Below are 10652 nucleotides of genomic sequence, written 5' to 3' on the forward strand. Positions count from 1 at the left end.
TGATCTTGGGCTTCAATTCCACTTTCCCGTCCACTCCCCATATCCCTTGATTCCCTGAGAGACCAAAAATCTATATCCCATCCTTAAATATATTCAACAATGGAGCATCCACAACCCTCTGGGGTTAGAACATAGAACATTACAGCGCAGTACAGGCCCTTCGGCCCTCGATGTTGCGCCGACCTGTGAAACCATCTGACCTACACTATTCCATTTTCATCCATATGTCTATCCAATGACCACTTAAATGCCCTTAAAGTTGGCGAGTCCACTACTGTTGCAGGCAGGGCGTTCCACGCCCCTACTACTCTCTGAGTAATGAAACTACCTCTGACATCTGTACTATATCTATCACCCCTCAACTGAAAGCTATGTCCCCTCGTGTTTGTCATCACCATCCGGGGAAATAGACTCTCACTATCCACCCTATCTAACCCTCTGATTATCTTATATGTCTCTATTAAGTCACCTCTCCTCCTCCTTCTCTCTAACGAAAACAACCTCAAGTCCCTCAGCCTTTCCTCATAACACCTTCCCTCCATACCAGGCAACATCCTAGTAAATCTCCTCTGCACCCTTTCCAAAGCTTCCAAAGATTCACAACTCTTTGAGTGAAGTAATTTATCCTCCTCTCAGTCCTAAATGATCAGTCCCTTATCCTGTATTAGATTCCTCAACTAGTGAAAACACTGGGTCTACCCTATCCAACCCCTTCAGAATCTTGTATGTTTCAATGAGATCATCTCTCATTCCTCTAAACTCCAGAGAATATAGGCCCAATTTACTCTGCCTCTCATCATAGGACAACCCCCTCATCCCAGGGTCCAATTTAGTGAACCTTCACTGTACTGCCTCCATTGCAAGTATATCTTTTCTTAACTGTGGAGACCAAAACTACATACAGTACTCCAGATGTGGTCTCAGCAAAACCTTGTACAATTGTAGCAAGACTTTTCTATTCCTGTACTCCAATCCCCTTGCAATAAAGGACAACACTCCATATGGCTTCCGAACTGCTTGTTGTAGTTGGCTGCTAACTTTCTGATACATTACTCTTTGTCTCTGCACCTAAGTCATTAACATAGGTTGGAAATAGCTGAGTCCCCAGCACTGATCCTTACAGCACCCAACTATTTACTGCCCGCCAACTTGAAAATGCTTCGTTTATGCCCACTCTTTGCTTCCTATCCATTAACATATCCTCTATCCACGCTATTATTCTCAACCCCATGAGACCTTATTTTGCCTATTAACATTTTGTGTGGCACCTTATCGAATTACTTTAGGTAATCCAGGTAGACTACATCTACTGGTTCCCCTTGACATGCACTTTCAAGCCAGAATTGAACCAGAGACCTCAGGATAACTCTGGTTTGTTTTACAGTGCAGTTCACCACTTTTCAAACTCAACCATTAAAGGGGAGCAGTGAAAACAATTATCTTTCCTGATTGTTCGCCACATGACTTTCAAAGTGTTGTGTATTCACAGAGTAAAACGACATGAGGTCTTCACTGGGAGCAGCCATGCTGGAACACCTCCCAACAGAGAGGGCAGCAGAGACATAGTATTGTAATTGCAATACAATCAGCCAGTTTAATATTGTATATGACACTCCCTCCCAACTTATTTTTTTTCATTAAATATAAAATGGTACTTGTATATAATTTCCCATATTACAATAACAATACTCTGAAATTTAACAAGTTAAGTTACATACCTGTTACTACTGTAATCACAATGAAAACTTATGTAACTAATATTTCCAGAGTCATTTACATGTAAAAAAAAATGTTTTTCTTTAACACCTGTCTGTCTTTCACAAAAAATATCATCATTGACAAGAAGTAATGAAAAGAACAACTTGCATCTTCCTTCCTACATACTTTCAATGAATCTTTCTGGCTTCTTTCTCTTTCTGTTTGGATATCTTCTTCCATTTCCATTAGCTTGACTCTGCTCTCCCAACATCTCAGACTGTGTCGACCCTGAACTTTGACTTTGACTATTAACTCCACTTAATAGTTGGGACTGTGAAATTGATTGATTCATCTTGATCAAAGACCCTGACTCACTTTGCTCTACTGGTGGATTCTGTGATACTGACAAACTTTCAGTTCCTTTCTGACTTGCACTTTCATTCTGACTTTCACTTGGGACTGTTGGAATTTGGACGATGGGAGGTTTCTCATGCTCTCCTTTTGTCAGATTTCCTCTTTCATGATGTTGACAGAGTCTCTCTCCAATCTACACTAGATATCTGAATGCACCTAGTCTTTTCACAACAACTCCAAACACATACTTCTCCTTATCACTGTGGTGGTTTTTCACCATGACCTTCTGACCTGCAGTGAACTCTCTAAGTTTCATGCCTCATGTATCATGACTCATTTTCACTCTGTCTTGCTTTTCGCTTATTTTGTTATTGATGTCAGGCTGAAGCAAACTAAACCTTGTCCTCTGGGAACCCATAAATTGCAAACCAACTTCTCAAAACCTCAATAGTTTTGGTACTTGTGGTATTGGGCATAGACTCGTCATTTATCCACTTGCTGTAGTTCTCGACCAAAACAAAATACTTTCCCTTCCACTTCGAGGAAATCGACATATATGTGTTTCCACAGTCTTTTTGTGTTTGACCATTGTTATGGCATGACTGTGCAGGACAAAGCCCCCAATCAAAAATATATGATTCTGACTGCGGTGGGAGCAATGCACAGTCAATTCAGTCCCACCACCCCACAGGTCACATCGTATATATCTTAAAGCTTTCCAAATCAAAGAAAACAGCAGCCGAATTGAAACAATCTAATAATCCCCAAATGAGACGAAGCAAACCAGGCATCCTTAGATATCAACAAATTAACTATTTATTTCAAAAAACTAAAATCTTAAACACTACTAAGATAAACCAATATCTGAAGACCTTACAACTTATTTAAAAAAATCAAACTCCTGCATTCACATACATATACCCAAACTAATGGTAGTTTGATGTTGAATTAACTGCCGTAAAAATAGGAATGACAATAAAGTCTTGGCAGATTTACATTCCTGACGAAATGGAATCTTCAATGTAGAAACAGTCCTCGGATGCTTGAAGTCTTTGCAGTTGTACGATGGAAAGAAAAGACAGATTCTTCAATGATAGGAAATTCAGCAGTCCAGTTCAGCAGTTGAAGTGTTACTCTTCTTTTTCCAGCGATGAACACAGATCAATAATAAGTATTTTTTTAAAATAATTAATCTGGCTTAACTTTTTAGAATTTTGAGAGATAATAAACTATCTTTTCCTTCAGTTTAAACTGGTCTACCAGCTCTCCTTTCAGGTGCTAACACAAAGCTGTGTCTGTCTGTCTCTGAACAAAACAGTGATTTGCCAGCCAGTTTCAAAATCAAATGGTGACATTGTACTTCCTGTTCCCCCTCTCTGTATGGTTGTATCCAGGCAACCAAGATTCACTTTCACTTGGTAACTTCTGATGCTGGCTGCCTTGAAGTCCTGATCTTTTGCTGCCTTAAAGACACTCCGCAATATTTCCTGAGGAGAGAAAAAAAACAGGATCGTGGCACCATGGAATGAAAGGAACCTTGTTTGGATCATTTCTCATTCTGAGACACATTTCACAACTTTTCACTAACTCTTCAATATCTCTCTCTACCTTTGGAGATCAAAAATAGCTTCTTGCTACTGTTTTCATACAGACTATCCCTGTGTGCTCTTGATGAAGTTCCTCTAACAATCTTTCTCTAAATCTTGTGGAATAATGACTTTTAAACCCCATAGGAGACAGCCTTGATCTACACTCAGTTCATTTCTACATGTGAAATATTCCAGCAATTTCTCATCACACTCTTTAGACCAGACATTCATGACATGATTGAGCACTTTACTGAGCACCACATCCTTGTGAGGTTTTTCACTAATTTCTCTGGCAGACACTGGCAGGGTGTTGCAATCTTTTTTTTCCAAAAATATATTTTATTCATAAAAATCTGTAAAAAAAAATACATTACCAAACAGTGCAAACTTGACATTTTAGAAAGTGCAATAGAGATCAGATTCCTTCAATACAGAACGTGAGTTTCCTCACAACTCTTCCCATTCCATCTTTCATGCAATGAACATATGCATTACACAGCAAAAACATATTTTGGCGTATACGGCCTGAGGGGTTTACACTGTCGGCTGTGCATTGTCCTTTATCTTGACCTCAGCCTTGTGATGTCTAATTTTATCATTTGGTCCTTCTTGCTGAAAGACCATTTTAATGTCAGACGCACTCTTACTGATCCTTACTGTAAATAACTCGGCTCAGTTTACCATATTTTCTTAAGGCAATTCTTTCCCATCAGGGAGACTTTGTTCACTCCTTCTACAACCAATGATCAGTAATAGGATGCATCATCAGATTCCACCCTAACACTAACTTCACCTACCACTGGAATACTATTATTGGAATAACTAGTCAGTTTCACACCAGTTTTGCGTAAGGGAATGTGACTTAGGGACTCCTTGTACTCTCCTTCCAAGCAGCAGTTGGCAACCTGTCCGTACACAGGTGCCAGTGCCTGTGCTAATAATGTTGAGGATCTTGGTAATTTTGAATGTCTTGCTCCAAGCTTTTAAACTTATGTCCAATCAGAGCATGAGGGAGACGGGACTCGCTTGGAAGACTGGAGCCGTCAATGAAGTGCTCCCTGCCCATGTCTGACCTGCGGAATCAGCCATGGAGAGTGTTGGTGTGATTAGAACAGATAGGATAGTGCACAGGAAAGTAATGATAGAACTGGAAAGGGAAGACTTCATTGAGACAGAGCAAGCTGGTTTTTATCGGCAGACAGTCCACTTTCTCAGCTCTTCAAAGGTCCTGGTTTCTCTCAGAGTGCAGGGCCAGTGCCAAGAGGCAATGTGTTTCTGCTCCTAGTTGGGGGAAGGGGGTTCGGGAGAGGCGGGGGGAGAGACAAAGGGGGTGGGGAGAGGGAGGGAGAGATAGAGAGGGGGGAAAGAGAGAGGGAGACAGAAGGGGGATAGAGGGGGTAGTGGGGCAGAGGGAGGGAGTGGGGGGCACAGAGGGGGAAGAGAGAGGAGGGACATGAGGAGAGAAAGGGGAATGCGGGAGAGAGAGGGGGACACAGAGGGGTCGGTGGATCACAGAGGAAAGGGTTAGAGGGGACAGAGGGAGGGGTTAGATTGGGGAGGGACACAGCAGAGAAGGATGGGCACAGAGAGGAGAAAGGAATGCGGGAGAGGAATGGACACAGAGGAGAGAGGGAGAAGGGAGTGAGATAGACAGGGAAAGGAGAGAGAGATAGACATAGACAGGGGAGAGAGAGAAAATGATGAAAATCCCTCCTGCCAGATGGACATCTCTCCGAATTCTCCTCATCCCTACATGAAGTGTTCGGGCAGACATTGACTACATGTACAAGTCCAATCAATGCCAGGTATATCACTAAACATGGAGAAATGTGTTTAAAATCAGACTCTGTTTTGATGGTATTAAGTTGTCTGTACACATTATATACAGATTAATTACCCCCATGTCCATGACTAAGTCAATAACTTTGTCAAATGTCCGTGGTGCAACATGTTGGTGCCTATCCCTGCTTCCGAGATAATAGACACTGCTGCAGCTGTATCAACGATGAAAGTAAGTTGTCAATCTCCAACTTTCATTTTTACTGTGGGTTCTGGAATTATATCTTCAGCCCTTTTACTCTCATCTTCCATGTGCTGTTTTTCTTGCTCTCTGACCGAGTTTCACTCTTGATCTTCCTGCTCGATAACATCAACTTCTGTTCCCATATCCATCATATGTGCATCCGAGGACTTCCAGGCTCCTGAACTAGTTTTAGATCAACCACCACCTCGACCTGGTGCATTGCTGCAACCTGAAGCTTTTCCGTGATCTGGAACATTACTGTTTCCTCTACTCCTGCATGTCGTCTGGATATGACCGACTTTCCCACAGGGATAGCACTTTGACTGGAAATGGGGGCATTTAGATGGTTGGTGGTTACCATGACAACAATAGCATCTAAATATCTGACTCTGAATCTGTGAACTAGGCTGCCGTGACCTGGTTCCCACTGAAATCCGGTGGACCTCCCCTGCTGAGCTGCTCCTGCACACTCTCCACTTCCTTACCCTCGTCTGTCTCCTGGACACGACGTGGCGGTCCGTGTTACCATCTGGCAGAGAGGGGGGTCCCTGGTGGGGGGCTCACTATGCAGGAGTCCTCCCCTTTTACATCGGGGACCTGGGGTGGAGAGTGCTGCACAGGACAGTCCTGTGCAATAGACATTTAAGTAGGTTCACAGACTCCCAGGCTGCCTGTAGTTTCTGTGGCCTGGATAATTCCATGTACCAGGTTTCCAGGGAGTGTGTGAGGTTGCAGCCCCTGGTTGAATGTTTAACTGGGCTACTCCTCAAGTTTGGTTGCACTTCAGCTCCTGATCTTTGGGCACCTGGTGCGGAGTGGGGTGGACCGGGAGGAGGATATCCTCGTCAGTCTGCTCCTGGGCCTGGTCAAGATGGCGATTCACAGGTCCAGGCAGTGGGCCATCAGGGGTTCATCCACCCGGATTGCCTGCCCCTCTTCCAAGGTTGCATTCGTGCCGGGGTGTCCCTGGAAAAGAAGTACGCGGTGTCCGTCTATTCTCTTTTGACCTTCTCTGACTGGTGAGCACCACATGGGCTGGAGTGCATTATTGCTGTGGATAATCAGGTTTTAATTTAAGTTTTATTTAATTTCCCTGTTTTAATAAAGTTAATTATTATAAATATAATAATTATATTATAAAGGTCCCGTCGCCAAATAAATAAAAATTTGGTTAGCTAGAGAGACAGCTACCGGTACACTTTCTCGACAACACAGTGAGGAGGGACAGAGAGAGAGGGAGGGGTGATGAGAGTGGGAGGGGTGACAGAGGAAGGGTGACAAAGGAATGTGAGGGGGGAGAGAGAGTGAGTGGAATGGGATTGGGATGGGTAGATGGTGCGAGAGGGTAGTGATGGGGATGAGAGATGGATTGGGTAGACTGAGAGGAGGTAGAGAATGAGAAAGGGAGAAGGACTGGGTGAGGGTGGATGTAAGGGGTGAGGGCTTGAGGAGGGAATGGGGAGAGGAATGGGGAGACAGGGAGAATTTTTGTGTGGGAGAGGGGTGGAGGGCAACAGAGAGTCTGGGGAGGGGGGAGAGAGAGAGACAAATAGAGAGAAAAAGGGTGACTGAAAGAGCAAGGGAGAGAGAGTGTATGTGAGAGAGGGTGAGAAGGTGGGAGAGGGTGAGAAGGAGAGAGAGGGACAGAGAGTAGGTGGAGGGGAGAGGGAAGTGATAGAGACAGTGGGAAAAGAGAGATTGGCGCAAGAGAGAGAAGATTAACAAGCCGGAAATAGAGGAGCACAGAGATCTCCGAGGTCTGGAAGACTTGATGAGATTACAGAGACAGGGTGGGTTGTGGGGGTTGGAGGAGATTATAGAGATAGTGAGGGGTGAGGCAATGGAGGGATTTGAAAACAAGGATGTGAATTTTAAAATCGAGGCGTTGCTGGACTGGGAGGCGATGTAAGTCAGAGAGACTTCCATCAACTGAATGACAGCAGGAATCACTGGGAATGTGAAAATACCCCTAGTTCACAGATTCAGAGTCAGATATTTAGATGCTATTGTTGTCATGGTAACCACCAACCATCTAAATGCCCCCATTTCCAGTCAAAGTGCTATCCCTGTGGGAAAGTCGGTCATATCCAGACGACATGCAGGAGTAGAGGAAACAGTAATGTTCCAGATCACGGAAAAGCTTCAGGTTGCAGCAATGCACCAGGTCGAGGTGGTGGTTGATCTAAAACTAGTTCAGGAGCCTGGAAGTCCTCGGATGCACATATGATGGATATGGGAACAGAAGTTGATGTTATCGAGCAGGAAGATCAAGAGTGAAACTCGGTCAGAGAGCAAGAAAAACAGCACATGGAAGATGAGAGTAAAAGGGCTGAAGATATAATTCCAGAACCCACAGTAAAAATGAAAGTTGGAGATTGACAACTTACTTTCATCGTTGATACAGCTGCAGCAGTGTCTATTATCTCGGAAGCAGGGATAGGCACCAACATGTTGCACCACGGACATTTGACAAAGTTATTGACTTAGTCATGGACATGGGGGTAATTAATCTGTATATAATGTGTACAGACAACTTAATACCATCAAAACAGAGTCTGATTTTAAACACATTTCTCCATGTTTAGTGATATACCTGGCATTGATTGGACTTGTACATGTAGTCAATGTCTGCCCGAACACTTCATGTAGGGATGAGGAGAATTCGGAGAGATGTCCATCTGGCAGGAGGGATTTTCATCATTTTCTCTCTCTCCCCTGTCTATGTCTATCTCTCTCTCCTTTCCCTGTCTATCTCACTCCCTTCTCCCTCTCTCCTCTGTGTCCATTCCTCTCCCGCATTCCTTTCTCCTCTCTGTGCCCATCCTTCTCTGCTGTGTCCCTCCCCAATCTAACCCCTCCCTCTGTCCCCTCTAACCCTTTCCTCTGTGATCCACCGACCCCTCTGTGTCCCCCTCTCTCTCCCGCATTCCCCTTTCTCTCCTCATGTCCCTCCTCTCTCTTCCCCCTCTGTGCCCCCCACTCCCTCCCTCTGCCCCACTACCCCCTCTATCCCCCTTCTGTCTCCCTCTCTCTTTCCCCCCTCTCTATCTCTCCCTCCCTCTCCCCACCCCCTTTGTCTCTCCCCCCGCCTCTCCCGAACCCCCTTCCCCCAACTAGGAGCAGAAACACATTGCCTCTTGGCACTGGCCCTGCACTCTGAGAGAAACCAGGACCTTTGAAGAGCTGAGAAAGTGGACTGTCTGCCGATAAAAACCAGCTTGCTCTGTCTCAATGAAGTCTTCCCTTTCCAGTTCTATCATTACTTTCCTGTGCACTATCCTATCTGTTCTAATCACACCAACACTCTCCATGGCTGATTCCGCAGGTCAGACATGGGCAGGGAGCACTTCATTGACGGCTCCAGTCTTCCAAGCGAGTCCCGTCTCCCTCATGCTCTGATTGGACATAAGTTTAAAAGCTTGGAGCAAGACATTCAAAATTACCAAGATCCTCAACATTATTAGCACAGGCACTGGCACCTGTGTACGGACAGGTTGCCAACTGCTGCTTGGAAGGAGAGTACAAGGAGTCCCTAAGTCACATTCCCTTACGCAAAACTGGTGTGAAACTGACTAGTTATTCCAATAATAGTATTCCAGTGGTAGGTGAAGTTAGTGTTAGGGTGGAATCTGATGATGCATCCTATTACTGATCATTGGTTGTAGAAGGAGTGAACAAAGTCTCCCTGATGGGAAAGAATTGCCTTAAGAAAATATGGTAAACTGAGCCGAGTTATTTACAGTAAGGATCAGTAAGAGTGCGTCTGACATTAAAATGGTCTTTCAGCAAGAAGGACCAAATGATAAAATTAGACATCACAAGGCTGAGGTCAAGATAAAGGACAATGCACAGCCGACAGTGTAAACCCCTCAGGCCGTATACGCCAAAATATGTTTTTGCTGTGTAATGCATATGTTCATTGCATGAAAGATGGAATGGGAAGAGTTGTGAGGAAACTCACGTTCTGTATTGAAGGAATCTGATCTCTATTGCACTTTCTAAAATGTCAAGTTTGCACTGTTTGGTAATGTATTTTTTTTTACAGATTTTTATGAATAAAATATATTTTTGGAAAAAAAAGATTGCAACACCCTGCCAGTGTCTGCCAGAGAAATTAGTGAAAAACCTCACAAGGATGTGGTGCTCAGTAAAGTGCTCAATCATGTCATGAATGTCTGGTCTAAAGAGTGTGATGAGAAATTGCTGGAATATTTCACATGTAGAAATGAACTGAGTGTAGATCAAGGCTGTCTCCTATGGGGTTTAAAAGTCATTATTCCACAAGATTTAGAGAAAGATTGTTAGAGGAACTTCATCAAGAGCACACAGGGATAGTCTGTATGAAAACAGTAGCAAGAAGCTATTTTTGATCTCCAAAGGTAGAGAGAGATATTGAAGAGTTAGTGAAAAGTTGTGAAATGTGTCTCAGAATGAGAAATGATCCAAACAAGGTTCCTTTCATTCCATGGTGCCACGATCCTGTTTTTTTTCTCTCCTCAGGAAATATTGCGGAGTGTCTTTAAGGCAGCAAAAGATCAGGACTTCAAGGCAGCCAGCATCAGAAGTTACCAAGTGAAAGTGAATCTTGGTTGCCTGGATACAACCATACAGAGAGGGGGAACAGGAAGTACAATGTCACCATTTGATTTTGAAACTGGCTGGCAAATCACTGTTTTGTTCAGAGACAGACAGACACAGCTTTGTGTTAGCACCTGAAAGGAGAGCTGGTAGACCAGTTTAAACTGAAGGAAAAGATAGTTTATTATCTCTCAAAATTCTAAAAAGTTAAGCCAGATTAATTATTTTAAAAAAATACTTATTATTGATCTGTGTTCATCGCTGGAAAAAGAAGAGTAACACTTCAACTGCTGAACTGGACTGCTGAATTTCCTATCATTGAAGAATCTGTCTTTTCTTTCCATCGTACAACTGCAAAGACTTCAAGCATCCGAGGACTGTTTCTACATTGAAGATTCCATTTCGTCAGG

The sequence above is a fragment of the Heterodontus francisci genome, chromosome 29, assembly GCF_036365525.1.
Source record: "Heterodontus francisci isolate sHetFra1 chromosome 29, sHetFra1.hap1, whole genome shotgun sequence".
Taxonomy (NCBI): Eukaryota; Metazoa; Chordata; class Chondrichthyes; order Heterodontiformes; family Heterodontidae; genus Heterodontus; species Heterodontus francisci.